At 37.6% G+C, this 26,581-nt stretch overlaps 1 protein-coding gene across 2 annotated transcripts in view; it reads right to left on the bottom strand.

Annotated features, from left to right (window-relative positions):
• cntfr (ciliary neurotrophic factor receptor) overlaps positions 1-22,241 on the bottom strand; it is a 202,449-nt gene extending 180,208 nt beyond the window's left edge. Inside the window, exon 1 of one of the 2 annotated variants that reach the window (XM_041969260.1) lies at positions 22,036-22,241. The gene's annotated coding sequence lies outside the window, so the exon portion shown is untranslated. Of the gene's footprint in view, positions 1-18,838; positions 18,878-22,035 lie in introns of those variants that run through there. The other variant, XM_041969261.1, reaches the window with a different exon arrangement.
• Between the last annotated feature and the right edge of the window lie 4,340 nt (positions 22,242-26,581).

Genomic DNA, 26,581 nt, shown 5'->3' with positions numbered 1-26,581 from the left:
TTTGTTTGCTTGTTTGTTGATTTGTTTTTATCAAAAGATTATTTTAAATATTTATTTATAATTTTTTCTGGTCACTTTAGTCTATTCTTTATGTAACTCAGGTCTTTTGAGCTGATTTCTTTTTGTTGTTTTTTTTTTTAACTTTCAGTCGTGGTTAAAAAGGTGGTTGAATGAAGGGTTAAACGAAAATTCAGTGTTCTTGTTTTCTTTAGGTCATTAAGCAATAGCATAAAATGGCCAGGGCTGCATTTAAAATGGAATTAAAAAAAATAATAAAAAAAAAAAGGTTATTATTAATATCTTTTTTTCTTTTTCGTCCAGCCCTATCCACATAACACCATCAGTTCAATCATCCTTGGCGGATGTTATATAGGAAGCAGCTCAGTTCTAGTTCCATGAGGTGGGAATTTTTTTTTTAAGCACAAAGAACAATTAAAAGGAGGAATCAGGCCGCTACAGCTTAATGGGTGGCTGAGTAGGTGGACAAAACAGATCAGCATCCATGTCAATACAGACTTGTTCTGTTACAAATCAACAACAAAAAAAAAAAACATCTTTTTTCCAAACCAAAGCAGCAATGCACACAATCAAACTACAGAAAGGAGAAAATAAAATAACATGACCTTCTATGGAGGGTCATGATTAATTCTCTCTTATCTGCTCACCTGTCTACCTGCATCTCACGCATGTGTGAAACCTAAATCCGATTGCTTCAGTTTCTTACATTTGATGGATTCTTGTCCCGTCAGGTCCATATATTTTTAATGAATGGAATTCCTTTGAAGTATATATGTAGAAATGTACAATCCATAACAAATGCAAAACAAATTTCTGAATCCAATGTAATGGACTAAAAAATAAAATAAAAAAAAATAATAAATAAATAAATAAATTAAAAAAAAAAAAATTGCAGCTTGGTTTAATGGCAGAATTGCTTTAACTGCTTTCAACTTATTTTTTTTAACTATATGTCTTTTTCAAACAATCCTTGGAAAACATCTGATTGATGCGTTGCTTTCTGACATGTGTCAAATACCAAATGAGCCACATCAGAAAAATTATACTTGATAAACTAGTATTACAAGAAATAGTAATTCTACAGAATGGACTTTAACATTTTTTCTCCAAGAAAAAGACAGCAAATTGCACCGGTTCTCAATAGTGGTGCCAGTCCAGAACTAAAGAAAAAATTGAACTATTGTCAAAGAAAAACTATATATTTAAGTCTTTGCAACAATTTGTTTAACAGAAGGAAAATTGTTTCCTCCTTTCATTTTATCCACAATCTATAGCAGACAAAACGGGTGCAATTTTCATTCACTCTCCATTTGGATCCAAGAAAGCAATAACAATCCTGTCCATCTGCTTCTAACAGGGAGCTTTCTTGATTTCATTTTAACAAGGAAGGCCCAGGGCCAGGAAGTCCACACAAAGCTATTGGTCCTCTAATGAAATAAGTTCTTAAACTTCCAAGCCTTTGCATACTTCAATTTGATCTAGGGAAACATTTATGATAGTTAAAATCCCCTTCTTGGCAGAAAATTCAGGCTTCATGTTGTCCAAGTCACTGACACAGGTGGCATCTTTTGGGGCAAAACACTGTCATGCTGATAGAAATCTGATACAGTGTGGCAGAATGCATTCATTTAACAGTGTTACTCATTCATACTAAAACAAGAACAGATATTTGACCTGGTTCAGATAATTTATGTTGCAGTTAAAGGTTTCCTATATGCAATGTCTTGGGGAAATTAAATGGAACGAATGGGATCATTTAATTTAATTACCATTCAGTCACCACCAGAAGCATCATCAATATGTCATCATTCATTGGCTGAGAAAAATAGCCTCACTCATAGTTTAATATATTTCATGTGTTACACTTTATCTTTTAAAAGAACTTCATATGTACACGATAAAATTGGCTCAACAAGTAATGGTGCACATTTTTCAGTTTAAACTATGAATCGTTTGTCCTGGGCAGCACAGTCATAGTATCATGAATTCATATTTAAAGTATCACACATGTCTGCCTTGAATCTGTGCACCTGTAAGACAATAATATTCAGTCCAGACCACCTCATACTCCCTTTAGGAAAAGCAGCCCAGACTCTCCATAATAAATCTGTCAGTGCCTCATGCAGCGAGTGCATTGCTTTAAAAGGAAATTAGAGGAGCTGATTTGATTGGCAATGATTGATGTCAGCCTCTAACACCCCTACTGATAATGCATTTTTCCTCAATGTACTCTGTTTCCAAATGTGCCACAGGTGTGTTCTGTTCCTTAAATAATGAAAACAATTCTCCAAGTCGCTGTTGTAGGATTTATTTTTGTCTAATAGGATTAGGGTGGAAGCTTGGAGTCAATAAACATGAGAAACATATCAGGCTGTAGCCTATTATGTCCATAAAAAATCCATTAAAACCAACTTTATATATTGTAGTACAGCACTAGAACAGCAGAGCCAAAACCATTCCTGTCCATGTTAATTTAGGTCTGAAGAAAAGCTTTAAGCACCAGCATTTACATTTGAAATAAGAACTACTTGTCTACTAAATGGACACAAAGTTAGCTTGTGTACTCGAAAAAAACCATGAAAGAAAATCCAGTTTAAGTTCACAGTGCGATTGTCAGGCACAACATATTGGGGTACAGTTTAAGTACAATCTGTCTAAGCTGCTGCAGGCGGGGACAACAGAGCTAATGTGTGTGTTACACAGGACCCTCAGGAGACAAGAGCAGGTTAACAGATTTATTGAGAACCAGAACTCAGAGGAATGAATCATACAGATACCAATGCTGGAAGTGGTACTGGGGGTGCTGAAGCCAGGAACGGAGTGGGAGTGCGTCCTTCATGAGTAAGTTAAGGTCCGACAATGAGTGACTGAAGGGCTGGTGTTTATGTAGGACTGGGGAACAGAGGAACACAGGTGTGGCAGGTTGACTGGATTGTAATGAGTGGATCAGGAACAGGTGTGGAGGATGAGGGAGGTGAGGAGTGAATGGAGGAGCAGAAGACCAGGGAGTGCTGTAGGATCAGGGGAGTGGCCGGACAGATTGTAACAGTGTGTTTCTGAGTTCAAGTGTGTGCGGTATACTGTGGGAATCGTATTCCTAATGGGAATGTCACAGCCCCGTGAGAATCCCTTATGCCCGTCTTTTGGAAATAAAAGCCATCTAAAAGCCTCTTGCACATGAAAAATGATTGGAGGAGCTAAGTCAAGCACAGCCTCAAGCACTAAGTAGGAATTATTGTCAGGAAAGAAAAAATGTGCGGTTTTATTCAGATGATATTTATAATCCTCCCAGAGGTTATCAGTACGTGTTTGAGTGTGTACATACATTAAATTTAAATACCTTTAATATGTAATGAACATCAGAAGGAAATGGTGGCAGCCTTGAGTACATAAGCAGTCCAATATGAACAAGGCCAAGGAAAAAAACTTTTTAATCCCAATGCTGATTTAAAAGGTTTTTTTCTGTCCAATTTTAACCTGCTCCTCCCCGGGAAAGATTTTCCTATTTTTTTAATTCTTTTTGCTTGTCACACAAATTATCTTGAAACTGCATTGCAGATAAAAATCTGGCTTTTCCATTGTCAAGTTTATTTAGTCATGCATTGTGACCCGGGTGGAATAATCATATAATAGTTAATGCAAATTGACCTTATTGTCAGTGTATGGATGATGTAAGGCTCTTTCAGTGATTTAAAACTCATGCTTAGACAATCAAATCGTTCCATAAAAGCTCACTCACAGACATTTATCAATGAAATTAGACTGGAAGAAAAGGTTTTTATGAACTCAGACTCAGCAGAATGCCTGTAATCTGCTCACATTGGTACTGAGTCAACTGAATTGAAAAACTGGGATGATTTTGAACTAATTAACTCCCTTCCAGTGAATTAGCTTGGAGTGTACAGTGAAGCCACATTGCTATTTATAAATCATTGCTAATACTGTAGATAGTTATGCAACCATGGACCAAACTGCATTATTCACAAGAGATTTCAAGGCACACAAATCTTTTGGTAATGATCCAATTCATCATTTTACTCCTCTCTTCAATCCTTTTTAAATAGACACTAAAATAACTATTACACTTTGTACCTGTACAAAAATGGTCTGCAATATTTACTTCTAGCTGATGCATGTTTAATTTCCATATAGGTTTATATGTAAACAAATTACTTAGAAAAGATGAGCGCACCTATTATAAAAGGATCAGGTCTAACTTCCCAACTCACACCCAACACATAAACTGCTGTGTAACTACCATCTTAAACAGGCTTTCCAGTCTTGACAACTCAATTTTCTGATTACTATAACATAATCGTGGCAGTTAATGGGCATTCTCATATTTCATTTGGATTTTTATGGAAAAAATATTCTAGTTTGAGGCCATATTACTTCTAAGTAGGCAATTAAAACTAATTGCTTCGAGTAATGGAGAAATATGGTTGCTTGTGATAAGTTCCATATGGACATTTTTTCTACATTTCTGTCAATTCGAGCTACAATGCTGTGGATTTATAAAGTGGTTAAGGGCTGCGTATTATAGCACGCATTACCTTAAATTGAAATACCAGTGCAATACTCTCATAGCAGACACAAAGACATACATAGTATAACAGACACATGCAAAAGAACAGATGCACACAGATGGACTGACAAATAGATCCAAAAACACACATTCATCCAGACACATGCAATAAGCCCAGTGAAGCGTAACCAAAAGGCTTCAATATGGATTTCACACTTGAGCTGAACCTCCTTAACTTTTCTCAACAATGTGGAAGCCTCGAGCCGTGTTAGTTTACTCCACTACATCAACAAACAGTCTTTACAAACAACATTGGTTTAAACCTCATTAAGGCAAGTTTCTGAAGAGTATTCCAGTCATTTTAATACATACATCAGTTTTAATAGAATGAGATGAGGCGCACAAAGACATATGATTATAAACTACTATTACAAGTAAAGGCTGGAATTTAGACTGATGATAATTTTTTACAGGAATTTCCCCTCTTTTTCTTATTCTGTATCCTAATTTTCCATCATGAACTGATTCTAGACCTATATACAATAAAGAAATGTCATGAAATACAAATACAGAAAACCAGGATTACAATGAAAATTACTTTTAAAAAAACCCCATCTTCTCTTTCTTTCTTTCTTTCTTTCTTACTTTCTTTCTTTCTTTCTTTCTTTCTTTCACAGAAGCAACCTGATACATCCCAGACTCCGACGGTCAGAGTATGTGGGACCATATAATGTCCATGACCAATAATGCATCAGGAATGTGTTGTGAGGAAATCGAGGAATTTGTCATGGGGAGGGAAAAGCAAACGTGTAGCAGGAAATTGATGGACTGTTCAGCATGCCTTTGCAGTGAAATCGAATCCACTCGTCTCATGCATGCGCATTCACACACAAGAACACCGTACTCTTTCTTTAACACATGGACTGCACGCTCATCTCCTTACACAAGCACATAGGTGCACAAAAGGTTTTTGATTAATGTAAAACATGAGCAACATGTTTCTTTAGGATGACATGTCCTACTGATGCAGCATTTACAACCAGTTTTCAGTTGCACAGTTGCCTGGATTTGACTGTCTCTGTGACTAAAACTTATCTCTGAAAGTGAAGATGACGCTGTGTAAATAAATTGTGTTAAACGTATGTGTGTGAGCAGAAGCATCTCGTTAACAAAGGAAGATAAGATTGCTAAAACCAGTGTAGGTGAGACTGGTTCTAGCTGTGTCTGCTAGTGAGGACACCACTGCAGGTGGCTGCAGAAAGCAATCATAGACTCGTAGATGGAGCATGTAAAGGTTGCATCTGGAAGGAGAGATGACAGACGGGTAGCATGACTGTAGCCTCTGGGCTCTGTGTTGATGGGTCTGCTGGTTTTCAAATGTAGCTTGACAACACAGTGGACAGGAATCACCTGAAGTGCCACATGTTGTTGCAATTTGCATGCAGTGGTGTATATAAAAATGGGATTGCTGTCCAATCTGAAATTACCATTTACTGAGTCGATTGTGCCACAAAATTCTCAAAATGTGCCGTTTCAGTGATCACTGATGTGGCTGATTCAAAAGAAAGTGTAAATTATGACAGTGGAAAAAGCAGAGAAAATGCAACCAGCAATATGTGAAGAAGTTAAGGAAATGTACAAGATATTTAAAAAGAGCCACCAAAACATGTGCAATAACAGTAGAAACAACAAGACGTCTAACTCCTCTAAAACACTTCTAAAACAAAACAAAAAAAGGGAACATAACGGGAAGAATTGGTAGGATTTTTGTGAAATGAAATGTGAAATAAAAATGAATACATAAAATTTGTGTTCCTCTAATGCAGTGGTTCTCTGAGGTTTTGGAGCAATGTACCCCTTGTGTAGTACTTTTCCAGCCAAGTACCCCCTAGCAAGTGCGGAGCTTCCTGGTTGGAAACACAAGTAAACAGGACTTGGCAATTAGCGCACAATTTGTTAAAATTTGTACCTAATGAAACCCTTTCACGTTTCAGTCATTTTATAAGGACAAACATGTTATCAATGATTCATAAATAATTTCCTGGGAAAGGTGAGAAAACCACAATACATGTTCTCTCCTAAACACATAATTAAACCTGAATACTGAGAATAAACTTACAGAAAGATTTACTTTATATCACAGGATTTTTTGAAATTTTACTGAAAATATTTTTGTGATTTCTATTTTCTCAAGTACCCCTTGGAGTGTCACAAAGTACCCCTTGGGGTAAGTGTACCCCCATTTGAGAAACAGTGCTCTAATGGGTGGTATTGCAGAGAAACAGATGGTGTATTCAGCTGGTGCTTGGACCGGGGTTTTTATCCACCACACAGCATTTTGTTGGGTGAAGAGCTGTGGAGCTTTGGTCATCAAGTTTGCATGTGCTGACCAGTTTTGCTTTTGTCAGGGTTCCTTGCTTATATCTAGACTGTGGTGTAAGGTTGTGCAAGGTAACACCTCAGATTATCTTTGTTGGACTTTATGAATGCAAAAACATCCCAGACTGATGTTTTGGGAGTACATGGCATATGTTTATCATATGCATATATAAACTGTGACACAAAAATATTAGAAGTCATTTAAAGAGCCAAGAAGGTTTTGTACTTTTTTTTAAATCCATTCTGATAAGGATTTTTTTTTCTACTTTGCCCCCAGGTTATCCCAGGGGGAAGTTCTTTGGATAATACAAATATTCTCTTCTGACATACCAGCGTGTGTGTGCATATGTTAGTTAACCCTGTCTGAACTTGCATGTGTGTCAAAAACATGATGTAGGTTTACGACACTAGTGTCTCTGTATTTGTCTGCATGTGACAACATGATGACGTGCATGGACCTGCGCACATTTGCCTCTCTGCCACATGTGTGACAGTGTGTGTGAAACGCCTCTGCAGCTACAGGTGCAAAGAGATGCTGACACTGCTCTCAGATACCCAATGCAAGAGAATGAGTTTATTTGCATCTGTCTAGTCTTCACACATACACAAACATGCCAGAACTCAAACAGATAGTTGGGAAATAGCACACAGCTGCACAGACGCGCACTTGTGCAGAGACCAACATGCACGCAAACACACAAATAAATATGCCGCCATGCATTTGCACATCTGGGAGGTGTATGGCAATCTCAGGCACCTTGCCAAGGTAAATAGAGAAGATTGCCTCCTATTTTTTTTTTTTTTTTTTTTTTGAGGGGTGGAGGGTGTTGAGAGGTTCCTCAAGGTGACAGCTTTCAGTGGGTGTAGGTGGGGGATGCACATTGCTGCTGTTTCACAATCAAGGCATTGTTATTTGGTATCTGTGCATGTATTTGTGTGTAGCAGGTGGTTTTGCGTCTTTATGTGAGTGTTGAACTCTCTCCTTACAGCTAACACATGCTATTTCTTGCTCCGTTTTCTCCAGAATGACAACATTAAAACAAACATCCAAACTCATATTCAGTCTATTCTTCTTTATTGATGTTATTTTTGAAAGACAAAATTGGTAATCAGTCTGAAGAAGTGCACACTAACACAAAAAATATGAATATATACTTTATATCTAAAGCTAAAAAGTGATGAGATATGCCCTTTCACTTCTCAAAAGCTCAGAATTGGAAGAGTTTAAAAGGCCATTTTGAGCTGAGAGCAAAAAGATCTCACGCTCACATCTTGACTTGCAGACTGATTACTGCTCAACTCAGTTTTTCGATTCAGCAGTTTTTTTCCTTTAATGAAACTCCATGCAGCAATTACATGCTCCTCTATAAGTGTATGGACTGTGTTTTCTACTCTGTTCAATGATACAAGTTTCTTGAAGAACCACTTTCTCATCTTTTCTCTGCTGATAAGAGATGAACTGATTTCCAATCTTTTAAAAGTCTGGCCTGCTGATTATGATGCTGAAGTTGTTTGAGTATGAAGCCAGCGCTGTTATAAGCTGGCGTGAGCCGGTGTGAAGTGCTTCCATGCCAGCAATGACATTTCTGAACGTGTGAGTTTGTAGATGTAGATAAGCTTGGTTTCTAGTTTTCTGTGTAAATCTGACCACCACAGAATCTGATTTATCAGACACAGGTCATTGTTCGGTCAAGCTGAACGGATTGGTGCATCTTAACTGCTGATGTCTTAGAACAACACAAATGGGAAATCATTTGGTTCTCTAAATTATCCTCTTTTATTCACCATCTGTTTTCTGTATTTTGCAGTGCAGTGAAGTGCGTATGTTTTGGGAATTAATGCCACAGACTTGTGCAGATGATGTCGTTTTTTTCCTTTCGACCTTTTTATGTAAATCTGAACTATTTACAAATAACAAAAACACATATTCCAGCATTTTTCCATTGACCAATACTGACAAAAACCTCAAAATATACATTTTAAAGCTTATTTTCAAAGCTTTTTAAACTGGCATACACACACAAATGACTATCAGCGCTTTTCGACCCCCCTCTGTTCATTATTTTCTCAGATTGCAGCAATCAACAAATCTCATATTCCCAGACATGATTCAAATCATAGTTGATCCTATTTTCAGATTCAGTTGTCATGTTCAATAATGGATGTCTCTATTAAACGTTTATCTGCCATGGCTACCCAGCCCCCTGATAGTTTGACTTGCATTTTGCTGAAAAGCTTGAAGGAATGGGCAATTTGCCTCCACTGATCAAAGCTGTTCCCTGAGGTTTTCTGTGAGGTTGTGATGGTAGCATCCTAATTTGCTATTTGAATTTAACATCTTCCTCTAATAAATCAACATTAGTGCTTTATATTTTTCTGATGAATAATTGATAAAAAATAAATATATGAATTGAATAATGAAGTCATCATAATAAAATTTCCCATATATCTCTATTTGAGCTGCCCAGCTGTTACAAACAACTCATCCCCAAGTGGACCTCCGTGAATAGACAGAGTTGCTAGGCAATTTGTGATATGACTGTAAAGTTTCTATTAGAGCAGCACAGAGGGGATGACACTTTTTGGTAATATTTTAAAAGAATAAGAGAATTTCTACTTATAGGACACATTTGGCTGGGCAGATTATATCAATTTTTTTTTAATTTAGTTCATGTTTAACTGGACTTTATATATTGAGTGTTTCCTGTTTATTTTTTCTGTCTATACATTATACGTTAAAGACAAGTTAATCCTCTGTACACCCCCTTTCAAAAGGAAAAAAAAGAAAAAAAACTGTCCCATTTCCCTTTTTCCACTCCCCCTCCTTCTCGCTTTCACTCTACTTTCTTCCTCAGCCTGCAGTAGCTGCCCAATAAAGGATGTTGTTAATATCATTAGGCAGACTTCCTCTCCGGCCAACCGCCCGGCCCATTCCCTTTCAGCCATAATCAAGCGTGCACACTAACTATCAAAGGAGACATTGCTAATAAACTACCACAGTGGAGCGGAAAAACACACACGTACACTCCTGCAGAGAAAATACTGTTGGCTAAGCGTAGTAAAATAAATGTGGTTTGGAAGGGGGGGGGGGGGGGGGGGGGTGTAACCCAGACAACGCTAATAAAGTATACTCTAAAGGCAGAGCCAGTCAAATGCAAAGCTGCAGTGCATATATCACTGGGTAAATATGGGGTACAGGGAATACATGATGCGATACAGCGACATGGAGTGCTGCATTCAAAGAAGAAGAAAGAGGGGCGGGAGTAGGTCTGGACGATATGACCAAATCTTTTATTTTTTACCTGAATCACGATATATGATATATATCTCGAGATATATATATATATATATATATATATATATATATATATATATTTGTCTAGTAACCAAAGAGATAGTTCTAATTTACAGCCTTCAGTGCTAAATACAGTTTTATTAAAGATCAGCAGCACACGTGCATTAAACCAGCTGACTGAAATAAAAGTACCTTTATATTAAATTAAATGCTCCAAAAAGAAAACAAATTAAAAATACTTTTCAATGACCATAACAAAAATACAGCTGCACAAAATGCAAAATAAAAGATGCTTTTAACTCAAAACAAGCTATCTCCATATAAACGATATTCCCTCCTTCTATATTGCGGCTAAAAAAAGTATTGATATATTTGAAAATCTCAATATATTGCCCAGCCCTAGGTGGGAGCCCTGTGACATCAGGCTGAAAAAATACAAAACACTTTGCAAACACCTGCACATTTTCATATAATGCTTGTCTAAATGAGAGAAGACTGTAAATTATGGCCATTCTTTTAATTGCAGAAACACTACAGAAACTTCACGGATTGTTTAGCTTCTTTTAACTTTTTGATCAACATCCTTTGAGTTTTGTAAATTTGAGAAAATAAAGCAAGTAATGGGTTCCCTGGATGTAATTATCCATCGCGGTTTTCACATCTGTTGTTTGATGATGGTTGTCAGTTATAAGCTGATTGGCTTTGTGCCGCAAGTACAGTCTTTCTTGTTGTTTTATCCTCCTGTGTTGTTATTAGACACTCCTGTCTCGTGTCAATCAGACCCATCAACTCCCAATGAAGCTGAAAAATGAAATAATGTTGATAACAGCAGCCTATTTCAATTTAAATGGTAAAATGGTAAATGGTATGTATTTATATAGCGCTTTACTGTACCTGGAATGATACCCAAAGCGCTTTACATTTTATGTCACATTCACCCATTCACAAACACATAGTTTCATAAAGCACTGATTATTACAACTAAAGTGATCATCTAATGTAAAAAAAAGTGGAGCAAAACTCAAGTGAAGGCCAGTTAACATTAAATATTTGTAAGCACTGGCTTGCTCTTTCTGTTGATACAATACAGTAATACAGGCAGATTTTAGGCATGGTAACAAATGGTGATTAATCATGATTAATTAATTTGTAAGCCGTGATTAATTTGATTAAAACATTATATGACACTAGTTTTCACTTCTCTTGATGTGAATGGGTCTGACTTTCTCACTGCTTGTGTTTTTTTTTTAATTTGAGCTTGTTATAGTTATGTCATTATTTTGACTGCTTTGGTAAAGGCAAAGTATTATGATAGCCAATCAAAACAAAAAGCAACCTATAGAGGCTGTCTGAAAATTTCATTATTATTTTATTATTGAATTTCAATTCTATGTTTAATTGACCCAAGTGCAACAATCTTTTCACCTCTTTATGTCCATCTGAGCAAACTTTGGGATTTTTCAGTGTTATCTGGCCATTACTGAGCTCCTTCTATGATGCTTTATTTGTCCCTTTCCCTCTGCACAGTAATGGAAATATAAAGGGTTACATTGATTAGTGTTTGAAGATCAGGCTTTAATAGATTAAAAGCCCCTGCCCCCGACAGAGGCTCTCACTCTTTCACATACACTCTTGTGAAAAAGCGTAGTGTGTAGAAAAGCCAGCTTATCTACACACCAATGGGCAATTCAGTGGATGTAGGCAAAGATGGGCATAAACACTAACGTGCATGTACAAAAAGCAGCTTTACTTGAGTGGACAAAGACACTGGCTGGACATAAACTTACACAAATACATTTACACACCTACTGTAGAGCCAGTATTGCCAGAGGCAGAGCCTAAAGCCTTTGAATAAACCATATATATTTCATAACTAAGATAAATAAATACGTAAATAAAAATATATATATATATATATATATATATATCTTTAAACCAAGGATGAAGTTATGCATGCTATTATAAAGTAGGTTCCCCATGCTGATTTTCCATTTGATGGAAAACTCGTGTATTTTTAATGCAGTGCATTATTAATAATGTGGCATACTCTCAAACTGGTGAACGTTTTCTATAAACAGGGGTGGTGATGGCAGGTTTTCGTCTGACAGAAAGAAGTAAACATTAAAATAAATGAGAGTGACAGTGCTTCAGCATTGCATCATGGCAAGCACTGGCCTATAAAAGCAGACCTGAATTTGATGTGCAACAACAACAACAACAACAACAAAAAATGTAATAAATAAATAAAAAAGTTCATGAAGTTGTGCTTGCAACTGCATCTCATAGACTCATTCTGATGTGTCAAATCTCTGCAATGTTGTCTTGAACTGCAAACCAGCCTTTTCTTATCTTTACAAATACATTAATAATTTGTTCGGATTAATAATAACTTATCTGAAAGCTTGAGTTAACTTAAACCACATCTTTTCTATTCATTCTTGTGTCTTCTCACCTCTTCATAAGCTTCTTTCTCTGCTATTTGTCTTGTGTGCAATGACCATTGTCTTACCTGCAAGAAGTTCTTACCAATCCAACATGTCCTCTTTCATTTTCCTCAATCTTTGCACCTTTTCCTCTTTTCTGACCACAATCAAGCAACTGGCCATAATGGTGTTAGCCTCCAGTGTGCTATTCATCCTCTTTTCATTTCCACTCAAGCTTCCTTCCACTCTTCTCCAAGTTTAAGCTCATCACACTCATGTCTATGGTCTTCCTGTATTTCCTCACCTTCCAGCCACAGCCTCTCCCTACTGTTTTTCTCCTCCTCTCCAGCGTTTGACCACAATCATGCCAGCTGTTAGCCTCTGCCAGATCCATCCACTCCCCCTCATAGTATCCTCTCTCCTGGAGCTGCCTAGTCCCAGTCACGTCTTGTCGTATCCTTCAGTGAAACTGTTTTCTGCTGCAAATTAGGTCTCCTGTGCTCTCATTCTTTACTACCTCTTTCTTCTCTGACACAATCACTTTTGTTGTTAGCCTTCTCTTCACCTCTCAGGTTGTCCTTCTGTCCCTTTAAATATACCCATATGAAACCACATACTGCATGTTGCTACCAAGGCTTAGGTTAACTTTCCAGCCTAATTTTCAGTGTTATTATATACTTCTGTTTTGCCAAGTTAGAACATATTTGACATAAAATTCACATAAAAAAAAAAAAAGTAAACTCACTATCGACGTCTCCCGGAGACGCACCTAATTTTTCCCATGAAAAATACATTGTGAACAACAACTCGTGTTTAAAATCACAGTAACTAGCAAAAGAAACTTCCGTGTTTCTCCTTCAGTGGCCAGCCGCCACGCCTTCAAAATGCCGAGAATTAATTCAGTTCACGTGACAGTCAACATTTCTTAATAGAACCTGCGTTGCTGCCTCCAGAAGCGCAGCAGTGGTCGGCTGGCAGACATTTATTCTGCATGTGAACACAGCATGTAGAGTGCTATGGTGTTTCTTTAGTTCCAGTGCCATTTAATAAGAATATAGGAGATAAATAGATCATTCGAGCACTCTTTTTAGTTCCACAAGGGGCGCACTTGGAAACCAAACGCGTGCAGAGTAAACACCCGGCGCGTGTACGTGATACGAGTGAGTATACTAGTGCCTGTGAGTGAAAACACATCGCAAGGAGGCATTTTTGCACTTCAAAGGAAGGACAGTGTTTGTAGAGAATCACCCTCGCAAGAGCTGATCAATCCATATGTGGACCGCCGCTCTCTTCTGTCACTGCACGCCTGGTTAGACCAGTGGTTCTCAACTGGTCCCCAAAAAAAAGCACAAGGGGTCCCTGATGCTTTGAACATTCAGAGCCATTGTGACTAATGTCCAAACATTGCTATTTGTTGTTCATTTAACTGTGGCTAAGGACAGGATGCAGTCAGAATACAGTCTTTATGGTGATAATCTCACTTTTGAAAGCTTAAAACCAAGCATGGTTTCATCACAGTGTGGGACAGGGGGTCCATGGCTTTTTAGTATTTGCTTGAAGGGAAAATAGGCTGGTAACCATTGGGTTAAGCAGTCCTTGCTCACTCAGCTGCAGGTGGAGACCGAGGCTGACATGTCTTATCCTCCAGTCAGTTTCCAGCAGACAACAGAGCTATTGTCAGAAAGAACTTCTCTAACACATGTAAATAAACAACACAGCGGTTTGACATATATGTAAAGGGCAATTTCATTAAATTCTTGGGAACCTAGACCACATTAGACCAACTCCTGGTACAAAACTACATGTTTAAATCTGGACTGAATGTTTGACACGAAGGAGTAGCCCAAGGTTTAGGTGCAGAACAGCGTGACACAGGTGAGGTAGAGGAAGCAGGAGGGTCAAGTGGAGGAGCAGGGGAGGCGAGTGGCATAGGAGACAATGAAATTAAATAAAATGCCAGCAGCCAGAATGCAAATTATGTCACTGACACATTTAACGTAATAAATGTACATATTGGTGTATCCTAATTTGTTGTTGTTTATGGTACCCATTGTTTCATTGGTTTCTGCTAATAATAAAAATAATAATAAAAAAGGAATTTGATTATTTTATTTCTTTAATTTTATATACATACATAAATAATTCTAACCATGTTGTAATAGAGAATAATACATTTTTTATGATGTAAAGAGTAAGCAGCATATCATCCTTCTTCTATTTGTATAACAATGTTGCCATTTGGATTTGGTTTATAAGTGTTACAATCACCTAAAACAACAGACTTAAAACCAAACTGTGACTCAAACCAAACATATTGTTTTGGTGTCTAAACATAACCAATAGTAAGAGAAACTAAAAGCCTACTTATAAGGGCCAATTTCCACAGGTCCATATGTGTCATTTTCCAGCTGGACCACAGTTTTGTTTTGACCTCTGAGGCACGTCAACTTACGCCAGAAACATGACACGGAGCACCCACAAGTTCAGTCTGCATAGCTGGATCCGTAAGATCACAAAATCAAAGGAGAATCGTAAGATCATGCGTGATCTTATCAGTTCAGGCAATAACAACCATGGATGAAGAGGGCTGCATGTAAACAAAAGGTCATATAAAATATTGTGATTCTTCACTTCCAGGACAAACATCTCATCATCCATGATAAAAAATAAATAAATAATAATAATAAAAAACACTGAGACTCCCTGACTGAATGACTTCTAACCTAGTGTCACCAGTGTAATGTTCACATAGTTCAGAGATTGCAAATCTGCATTCAGGCTTTTATTTTGAAATTTAATGTATGCTTTACACCGCTCCCGTGTCTTATTTCCTGTCTGGCTCTATCTGAACTGCTGAGCTTGACGCGTTCTGGAAGCATGCTCCATCAAAAATAGACCCAATGTATATATTTAGTGGAGAGCAGCGACGAGACGCTTCTGGGACGCTTCTGAAACGTTGTGAGCCAAACCATTGACTGAAACACCCGCAAATAGCTCCAGACACCCACATGGAATGTGGTGCAAATGGAACTAGTGGAAACTGGCAATAAGAACCTTCACACTTATATCTGGTTAACAGAGAAGTACTCCAAGATTTTGTATATTCCAGTATTTACCATTACCAACACCACACATAGTGACTAAAGAACTTAGAATGCAAATGGTGGATAGAGAAACCAAATATGTCACACATCTGCTGTCTTTAGAAAGGTTAATGATTCTCTTCCATTACATATTCACATACATAATACTGCTTTGTACCATTGTCTCTGATCTGCTTATCCTCAAGATGTCTTGATATACGCTGAGTGCATGTGTCAAAGCATTTAACATACTGCATGCAAGTTTGTTTTAAGTCTAAATGTAAATGTGTCTGAGAACATGCTTCTAACATCTGTATATTGAAGCATAGTTGTTTTCAGGTAGCATGTTATGCTACAAGAATGTCAAAAATATAAAAGATATTGTAGGCTAAATGCAGTTTAAGTTCTTTGGCATCTGCTAGAGAAGGCAGCTTTTGTTTGGGTTTGAGTGTCTATACATGTGTGTAGAAGGTTGTGAGCTAATTTGAGGAGGGGCTGAATGATGCATATTCATAAAGGGGTTTCTCCATTTCCCTCCTTTCATCCCTCATTTGCTTTGATCAGAAAGTTAGAAGAGTCAAAGTCTTCCAACGCCTGGGCAGGAAGAATGCTAAAGGGGCTGAATGAAGGGCTGTCTTAGGATGAAAATACTGCAAAGCCATGGAGACATACACAGGCACACACACACAAGCACACACTGACCTATTATTGTGCATCTAAGTTAACAGACAAAAAGGCTGACAAAAAGACTGCTTGTCAAAAGCAAAAAAAAAAACACAACAAAAAGACAGAAAAGTAGGGACAAATATAAAAAATTAAACTCCTGAATAATATGTAGTCACACAGCAAGAAAAAGTCAAAACCACAGACAGCCAATGCAATTCTTTTATAAACATTTCACCACTTTTTTAATTATTTAGGATCCTGATGCATAGTCAGAGAGAAAGTTATGAGATGTGACATCACATTGAGGCTAAATATCAGCATGTCCTCTCTACATAAAAAATGTACAAAGAAAGCAAAAAGCAGCAAGAGTTCTTGTGAATGGCAAAATAATAAGAGTCCCCCTCTGAGCCACATCTTCCAGGGTGCAGGGAGGAAACTGTTGTAAAATGCGGATCCCAGAAGTGCTTAGAAGAAGCTTAATTAGGGCCAAATCTTAACAAATCTTGTCATGTTTTCACACCTTCAGGTGCCGTTAGATAAGAACACATATAAAAGCACTGGCATTTCTAACTAAAATGAGAAACAGGTTAAACAGAGAATGTGTGGCAGCTGTGCGTTACCACAAAGGAGTGTTGGCGTTTTCATGTCTTCACTGTGTAGAGGCTTGTTGCATGCAAAGCTTTCGCTTGCATTTGTTTCACAGAGGTGTGTAAAATGTCTTTGATGCAGGCATTTACACAAAAATATGTTCATCCTTAGAACTGTAGCTTCCTTGCACCTTTACTAGGCATCATGCCTTGTATCAGTGTTACCAAAAAAAAAAAAAAAAAAACCTACCTTGCATCAGTGCAGATGAATATGAATTGTGCTTTTTCAAAATACCTAATGCAGCTTTAAAGGTACAATTCCTAAACCATTAAAATTTTAAATACTTTTTTTTTAAAAAAAGGGTTTTAAATGCTAAAGTATAACCACTTTGTCCAAGTTAAATACAAAAAATAACTAAAATGAACCCTTTGAGCACTGTGCCTATTATTTAGTCTCTGATTGAAAATTGCATATCCTTGAAGAAATGACTATACCTCTGCAACCACAAGGTCTATTTGAGTACTTCTGGAGTCATAGTGAAGGGAGCAGTTGTTATATTTGTTAAAATGCGTGAATGGTATATGTAAAACTGCTGAAGAATAAATAAAGATGACAGAACCAACAAAAACATGTCAAGATGAATATGAATATCTGCTTGGAAAATTGCAGTTATTGCTATAAAATTCTACCAAATCATTCTATGTAACATTTTCTCCATAGAGCCAATGCTGATAAAGTCATTGTGGACAAAATTAGAGAGTTTTTAATACAGACCGTTCAGAAGAGGTCACCAAAATGGCCATTTTGGCACATTTACACCAATAGTTATTTTTATTCAAATGACTTATTTTTTATGTCCATGAGCACACATACGCACACACATAAAAAAAAAAAAAATAGATTATGATTTGTGATAATTTCACGAATTGCCATCAGCGTGTTTTCTTTTCTCTCATCCGGTGTTGATTTGGTGCTCAAATTCATTTAATCAAGTGACAATTCAGCACAGAATTTGCTCATCTAATATGCTGTTAATCCGTTGCCATAACTTATCTAAGCTAATTGCTAATTGAGTTTAACTGTTGACTTTAATCATTTTAACCCCTCAATGCCTGAATTCATATAAAAATATACATAAATAGAAGTAAATTAAATCAATAAAATGAAAAGAAATATGATTTAGAAAAAGACAAAACAGCACTGGTTTGTCACAAAATTTGCAACACTAGGCACCAAGGGGTTAACTCTAAACCTGGGATGAGCTGCAGGTAAAAAGATGATGAAATTTGCAACTGGTTCAATATACATAAAAAAATCTCTGTAGTCTAATATATATTTCCTAGAAAAATTTGCCCATTTAAATCTTTTAATCTAATAAATATACCTCATTTATGAGTGTTTGTGGGTGAGATTACAAATGAAAAACTTACATATCAAAAAGATTTTTCATCATCTAATGCAGCTGAAAGCGACAGGGTGCTAAGGTCACATCCTGCCTGCTAACAAGTAGAGCACCAGACAGGTCACAGGTATTTTCTGTTTATATTGTAGGCTAAAATTAAAGGGCTGGTCATTTTTATATGGAAGGTTTTGGGTTTTTTATTTTACTTTGGATAGAGCCAAACTGGTCTATTCTTCTTCAGAATCCATTAAGATTTCAATGTCAGGTGTCTGTACATCCCAACCCTCTCCCCAACCTTTACCACACCAGCTTCCAATTTGTTTCTTTGTGTAAGTAACAACATTGAATCACAGCCCCCCTCACATTGCTCTGATCAGGCCTGTGCTCTGACATCTGTTGGAGGATGTTTACCCAGGGAGTAAGTATGTTAGGGGAAATATTATCCTAGTTTTACCTTACCTTTCTTCTGTGTGAAGCATAAACATCAGCATTGCGAAGTGGGGATGGGAGAGAAGAGGCAAGGAGAAAACAAAAGTGTACAGGAGGTAAGGCCAAGTGGACCTGAGAGAGTAAGATGAGGAATCAAAGTAAAAGAGAGGATGAGCAGGAAAAGATGGGTTAGCCATCAGTAATGGAGAAAGATGGTGAGTAAGACAGGGAAAGAAAATGAGAAAATAAATTAATTGAAGATTAAATATGAGGAGGAAAGTTTTAAAGGATGAAAGATAAAACAAAGAATAGACAGGGAAAACAATGACAAGGGAAGAAGACAGAAGAAAAGTTCAGAAGTATGAAAAGTACAGTTGCTGCGATACTTAAACACAAAAATAATAAAGACCCACATCATTTCTCAATCAATCGTTCTGTCTCCAATTTTCACGAAAGTTACTTAAAAATGCAGCAAAAATCTTTTTGTCAGTCACAGCAGACCCAGTAATAAAAATAAATTTTCATTATTTTTCCCTGAAGGACTTAGAGACTTTTTCCCTCCACTGCTAAGAAATTCCATTCGTCTCCTCGACCAAAAAATGTCTTTATAGGAGGAAATAAAACATCCTATTTCAGAGCCAATGTCCAAAAGTCTAGACTTCTTTTACAGTCTGTGAAAAATCAATATACAATTTACAGGCATGTCTGTCTCGTGCTTGGCATACAGGCATATGCAGACAGGTACACAGATGCTAAGCACACACACACACACACAAGCAGTTCCCTTCTCTTTCTCATTCTCTCCCTCTCTCACACACATACACTCCAAGTTTATATCAGCGTGGGGAGTCTCCACTGACACACTAGCCATTATCATACCTGAATGAATAAGCCTAACCCTGACCCTAAAACCAAGCTTTAACCCCAAGAAAAATCACTTTGTAACTGCGCTGACAAAACTGAGGCCCCATGGGTTGATGTACAGTCAGATTTATGTACCTAGGAATGGTGATGCTTCCAGTTTAACACCATTTGGGAGTTTTTCTTTATGTTCACTTGTGACAAACTAAAGACATTGCTTGCCTTCCTCTATGCAGCTCTCTATGTGCTTGTCTATTCTTTTTTCATATATTATTATTACTAATATTATTATTATTATTAATATTAATAATAATAATATTATGCTACATTTTGCCTTTTAATCACTATCATCCATCTGCTTGTCTTCTCTAATGTCCTTTCCTGTTTCAGTTTTATCTGTCCCCTTTCTCTGCCTGTCTGGCTGTCTTTAACACCCTTAGACTCTTTCTGTCAGTCTTTTTATTTGCAGACCCTCCTATTGCACACACACCCACCCACCCACGCACCCAGCCTCCTATCAATCCCTCCCACTCCACCACCAACTAAGCATGAAAACGGTGCTCCATTAGGAGTGCCTGGGCTAAGCCCAGTCTGACACGCATTGCTTTGATCACCCATGAGCTGGACTAAACACCCCACTAAACTCCCAGTCTGTGGGAGAGGGGGGGTGGGGGCATATATGTGCTGAGGGAGAGCAAAAGTAGCATGAGTTCGATAGACATAGACTAATAAGTAATACGTTTTTTTGCTTCACCATTCTTCTATCACATCACTTTTGTTGACAACAGGTAGCCTCTAATGCTTCATTAAAAATCTCTGCAGGTGCAGAGCTCATAAAGGCTCACAGAGGAGTAAAAGCAGCCAGATAAGATTGCTGAATACTATAAGTCCCCCAAACAGATCTTGTCTGTCTTTGTGGATGGATGAAAACATATCAACATACATGCATACACAATCCCATTCAAAAGCAAAAAAAATAAACAAACAAAAAAACAAGTTCAGAAATTTAATATACTTTACACAGAGAGACCACAGACCATATCTGACATTATCTTAAAAAAATAAATAAATAAATAAAAAAGAGGTAAAGCTTTCAAAATTCAAGCAGGCAGATACTAAACCAGCAGCAGCAAAAGGACAAAAAACTCCCATCTTTTTCTCCCAAGGAGTGAAGAGAAAAGGGATTTCCGCTCACTGCTAATCAATCAGGCCGTGATAATGGCTCCCATGCCTAGCTGTCGACTGGAAGGGTCAAGGCATCCCGTGACCCAGCGCCCAGGGCCCAGGGGCCAAAGCCTCTCTCAGAATAGCACCCCAGGACGGACTCCCTGGGCTAATTGTCCAAGCCAGTGTCAGCCTTTTCAATGCCCCCGCCCCGACCCTCCCTTCTTTCCACTTTCTCTGTCATTCCTCTCTCTTTCTTCTGCCTTTCCCTCCCCTCTTGCCCTCCTCACAACTCTGCGATCCTCTCTATTTCTATGCAGCGGAGGAATCTAGTAAGTATAGCAGCGTGTAACAGCGTGGGGGAGACAAAAAGCAAAGAGCTGGATGAAAAAAGACCACTTAGAGCTTAGGCGACATAGATAAATAGGAGAGGTTGTAGACAAGGAGAAAAGTTAATGAAATAACAGGGACAGGAAAATGGATAGTAAGACATGGGAGAGCATGTCAAAGACAGCGATCAGTGGAAGCAGTAAAAACGCACAGCGAGGGAAGTCAGACGGAAGGATGAAAGAGCCAGATCGGAAAGAGAGGGACAGATGGATGCAGAGAGAGTTGTACAGAAGAGATAAGAAGGAGGAGAGGCTGTAAGTCTGTCTTCTTTCTCTGAACACATCACTCATATTACCGCTGTGCAGTGACAGGTCTATCCACTTCCATCTGCATATCAATGGGTTTCTATTAATCACAGCAAGAGCAGCGTGTGTCTCAGGGAATCTGCTCAACATCACTGTAACTGACCACCACACTGCAGCCAGCATGAAAAAGACAGGAAGAAAGGTCCTGCACAGAGCCATTCGCACACTGGAAAGCATGAGTCCGAAACAAACGCTACTTCAGCTTCGTGCAATGGCATTCCTGTCATTCCAATCACACACTGCTAATTAACAGCATTAGATCCCACAGACAGAAGGAATGAGTGATGGAGGGTAGTCCAGTGTTGCACTGTCAACAAATCTCTGCTCTCCTCTGTCACCTTTCCTTTCTTAATGGATATATCCATCTTTTTTTCCTCGCCTTAAAGTCCCTTCCATCCAACTCTCTTTTCCTCTTACAGTCCCTGTCAGGTCCTGGTCATACAGCGCTGAAAAAAAAAGTCCAAAATATTGCAAATGTAAAATATGACAATAAAATCAGTTACTCACTGGGAATTTTTTTCTTTTTCTCAATGTCTTTTCTTTCCTGATGTGTCACTCCTTTTCGTCTTCTCCACTGTGGAATGGGAGTGTGTCTATCCCAGCGTGTGTGCTGTGTCAGTCCGGTAGAGGAAAGTTGCCGTCTGCGTGCATGAGCATGCGTGAGTGTGCGTGCATGAAGAGAGACAGAGACGGAGAGAGCGTGTGTGCCTGTCTCTGCGTCTTGCACTGCTCTGAATGAGCGAGCCGAGGCTGTTTTAAACAGGCTGCTCTCCCCATGTGACCAGCCCAGCCACAGGCAGGAATACATTACTGAGACACACACTCTCTTTCTCAACCATACACACACCGTGTCCACAGTGCACCCCCTAGCCACCGCTTAGGGTAGTGGAGGGAGCAGCCCCCACACATAGTATGTGCTCTCCAATACACACACACAGACACACAGAAACAGACGATGTACAATGACAGAGGGCAAAAAATTGGAGTTTACAGTATGTTTGCAGAGTATAACAGAAAAGTTAACAATAATACTGTGCATGCAAGCATTGTTGATGCCTTTATCTAATGTTAAGGATCCCAGTGAATTCACACATTCATGTACACTCAAAATACATCAAATACAATTGTAGAAAACCCATGCAATTATTATTTATAAGTTTATTAGTGATTTTTTGTTTTACTTTTCCATCTCCACTGTTAGCGGCGCTTCACACCTGGAAGCACTGACCTTTTCAGTAATGGAAACCTTTTAAAGCTGACCTTCTGTTTCAAGGCAGATGCAGTTGCATAACAGCTATAACACCTTATGGCACAACAATGGAAAAAAAAAAAAACAGGATAAATTAAATACACATTGTACTGATGCATTTTCAAAAAGTCACACTGAATTTTGTGTCAAATTTTTAAAGTTTTCGGGGTACAGTGTGAACTTAGAATAAGATAGATGGTTCTTTAAGAAATACACAAGAGAGTTCCTACAAGCTACAAAGCACCAAAGATGTGACATTATTCTTTGTAACAAATGAGGCCTGTAGTGTGTTTACGCTGCATGCAGACCAATGGAAAGTTGATCAGCCCCTGACACATTTATCAGAAATGTCCAGTGCAGTACTGCAACTCTTGAGAATTTTAAACTGAAATAAATAGTTTCTGAAAGTCATGTAATGTCACACTAAACCCCAAGTCTTTGCTGTCATTACAAGCACCGTTCACACCACTGGTTCAATGCCACAGAGAGCTGACACATCTCAGCATGATGTCACTGTGCTGCCATATTGCAATCAGTTTGATGTGTTTAATATGATCATAGCCCATATCAAATCAAACTTTGTTTATAGCGCTTTGAGTGGTCAATCTGACTGGAAAAGCGCTATATAAGTACAAGTCCATTTACCATTTATAAAGCACTTTTCATGCAAAAGCAGCACAAATTGCTTTACATGACACAACCTAATTTTGAAAATGAACAAATGACTTGACCACTCATAGCCCTTTAAATTAATTGTCACATTCACACACATACACACACCCCGATAGGCACATCAGGAGGCAACATGGGGTTACGCGTCTTGCCCAAGGACACTTTGACATGTAGTCAGTGGAAGCTTAGAATCGATCCACCAACCTTCCTGTTGGAAGACGACTGCTCTTCCTCCTGAGCTACAGCCGCCTGTTGATTAGAATTTTTTTTTTCTTTTTCTGATGACAACAGTGACATTACTCTCATGTGGCTTACTGATGCTTAGCGAGGTCTTAGCTATTTGGATATGTCTTGGACCAGCAGGTTGAACGCTGTTGTTCACTCCGGAGAAATTCTGTGACATTATTCTGTCCTGTGCAGTCCTACACAATATTGCTCTGGCTAATGGAGCATTTTGATGCCCCATCACAGCCAGAGGAGTGGATGCCCAGAAAAGCTGTGCTCAGCACAGCCTCCACTGGGGGCTATACTGAGACTCCGTCTTTTCTAACAAGTAGTCTATACCTTAAAGTTGTATAACTACTTTATTTAAAGACTAGGCTAATGTTTCCAATGCTGTGCACTAAAATGTGCAATTCTTTACTGGAAGGGTGGAAATGCTGAGGCTACCAATTTCCTCTTTTGGAGGCTATAGAAAGTGGCTTCATATAACAGAACTTTGAATACAATAATGCCTAGCTAACACAAGTAAGCGCAGACGTTTAGCAGTTTGAAAAAGTTTTATTTGCTGTTTTTTTAATGTTTTCATTGATCTCTTTTAGTGGTCATTTATATTTTCAAGTGCGCAAAGTAAAGAATTGTGTCTTTCAATTACAAGGCAAACAGCAAGGCTATTGACTGCCTCTGTGATCCTCTTGATTGTAGTGTTTTTGTACACACCCTTGACGAAAAGTTTATTTTTTTCAGCAGAACGTCTCCTTTCCATGGTCTGACCTCACTGGGCGATGCTTCTGGATCATGAATAATTAAGGGTGTAACATGTAAATGACGATGGATTTCAGCCACTGCATTTATCAAGGCCCAATCCTTCCTACGATCCCAGCGTAGGAAGGATTGGGCTGGGATCAGTCAGATACCAACATTTCATAAATCACACATGGATCCAATAGCAAGATTATTCCTGCGATTAGATGTGCTCTCATTTACACGTTTGTTTGATAAATAAGGGCCAGTGAGTTTGGTTTAATATGCATTTGTACTCTTCTCATTTTTTCAGGTTTTTATTTTTGGTTTTTGTTCAATTCTGGATGTTTTTTTTTTTTTGTTTGTTTGTTTTTTTGTAAAATGAGCAATATGGCAGTGTTTACAAAAAATGCAAGATTTAAATGTGGATGAATCAAACTGATTTATGTAAATATACTTATTTATTTATTTATAGTGAAAGTAAACAAAACATTTAAAAAATACAAAAAGATGAAAAAAAAAAAAAACAAAAGGGTGTAGGCAGAAGCTAGTAGCTTAATGAATTTACATATAATTATGTAAAGTTCATAATAATCTGTAGCTTTAAGGGATCTTTTGCTTGTGTAAAGTTTTTGTTGCACCCTAACATTCTGGTAAATGTAGGGGTGGATTAAAACTAATCATTGTTATTATTATTGGTATTATTATATTTAGTTATTTTTAATAGTGTCACTATTTGTAAATAAACAAGAATAAAGAAAATGTCAATAGAAAATCAATTTTATCTTGAGAATAAATGTCTTATTAAAGAGAGATTTCCTCAGTTGTTTCTGTTCAAAATCTTGTTTTTTCATGAAAATGACTAATATTCAATTGTTGATAACTCAAAAATGAATAAAGATAAAAACACATAGAATTTTTTAAAGATAATCCTAACACAACATTTACAGTGGCCCTTAGTGAATGTGATCAAAAAGGATGGTGCTGGCTGGCAACTTACTCATAATACTCCAACGAGGAAAGAGTTAATATTCAAGAAAAATTGTTGTTGTGTTGTGTGTAATCAAATCTAATCAAAATCAAATCAGGAAAATAATGGTGATGCCCAGCCCTACTCTTTGGCTGCTAATGTAATCAAAGAACTGAAAAATGTTACCATTTCACAAATCTCTATCATCCCATCATCACACTGTGCAGCACAGCCAGCAATGGCTTTCAAAGTTATGTGTTTCAACTAGTTAATTGTTCTGTGCACCTTTGTGTGTCTACATCTATTAAAGTAAGCCATGACTGTTTCCTAAGTTGAGTAAAGCAATAGTTCTCAAACTTTTTCTACAGTGCCCCCCTTTGGAGGATACACAGAACGAGGGGAGCAGGTATAAATATTTGTATATATATATATATATATATATATATATATATATATATATATATATATATATACTCTCTTTGATGTGTTCAGTAAACCCTGATCTCGCTGCAAAGTTTAAAACAAAGTGTCCAAACCATTGGTTTGGATGTGGATCTTGTAAAAATGCCACTATAATGTAATAAAGTGTAAATACACCACCAGCTTTTTGTGCAACTCCACCCACTGCAAAATTTGAAAAATGCAAGAAGCTGAGAAGGGTGGTGTTGAGCTGGGTGAGTTTTACTTTTAGAAGAGTCCCAAACCATCGCTTCTATGTCAGCTTTGAGTTTGAAAAATGGCATCTGGTTTGGAAAAATATCACTTTGAGCCATTTCTAACTAAGAAAATCTCTTTCATTTTTGTTTTATAGTATTAAAAAAGAAGATTTTAACAACTGCATAGCTGTTTTTCTTAACAATAAAGATATTTAATATTGTTTACAGCTCAAAAAACAAATTTCAGGTAGCACCACTGTGCTTTAATGTGTTTTAATGTTGATGCCTACAAATGAATACAATATTTTTATTGTTTTTCCATCACCACAGATGTAGTTTCCCTCATGTATAGTAAATAATAGGAAACGAAATGTAAGAAAGTGCTTGCAACTAATATTTGCAGTAATCCAACCCTCAAACATCAAATCAGCCCCATTTTTTTTATTTAATTAACAAGGTGAAAAATACAATAAATGCTTGAAGGTGTTTTAAAGGCTAATCTCATCTATTTCTTGCAAACTACACAGATGTATTCACTTATTG

Source organism: Melanotaenia boesemani, chromosome 19, assembly GCF_017639745.1.
Source record: "Melanotaenia boesemani isolate fMelBoe1 chromosome 19, fMelBoe1.pri, whole genome shotgun sequence".
In the NCBI taxonomy this organism is placed as follows: Eukaryota; Metazoa; Chordata; class Actinopteri; order Atheriniformes; family Melanotaeniidae; genus Melanotaenia; species Melanotaenia boesemani.
Note: the sequence above shows the minus strand (reverse complement) of the source record. Positions and strands in the feature narration are given on the sequence as shown.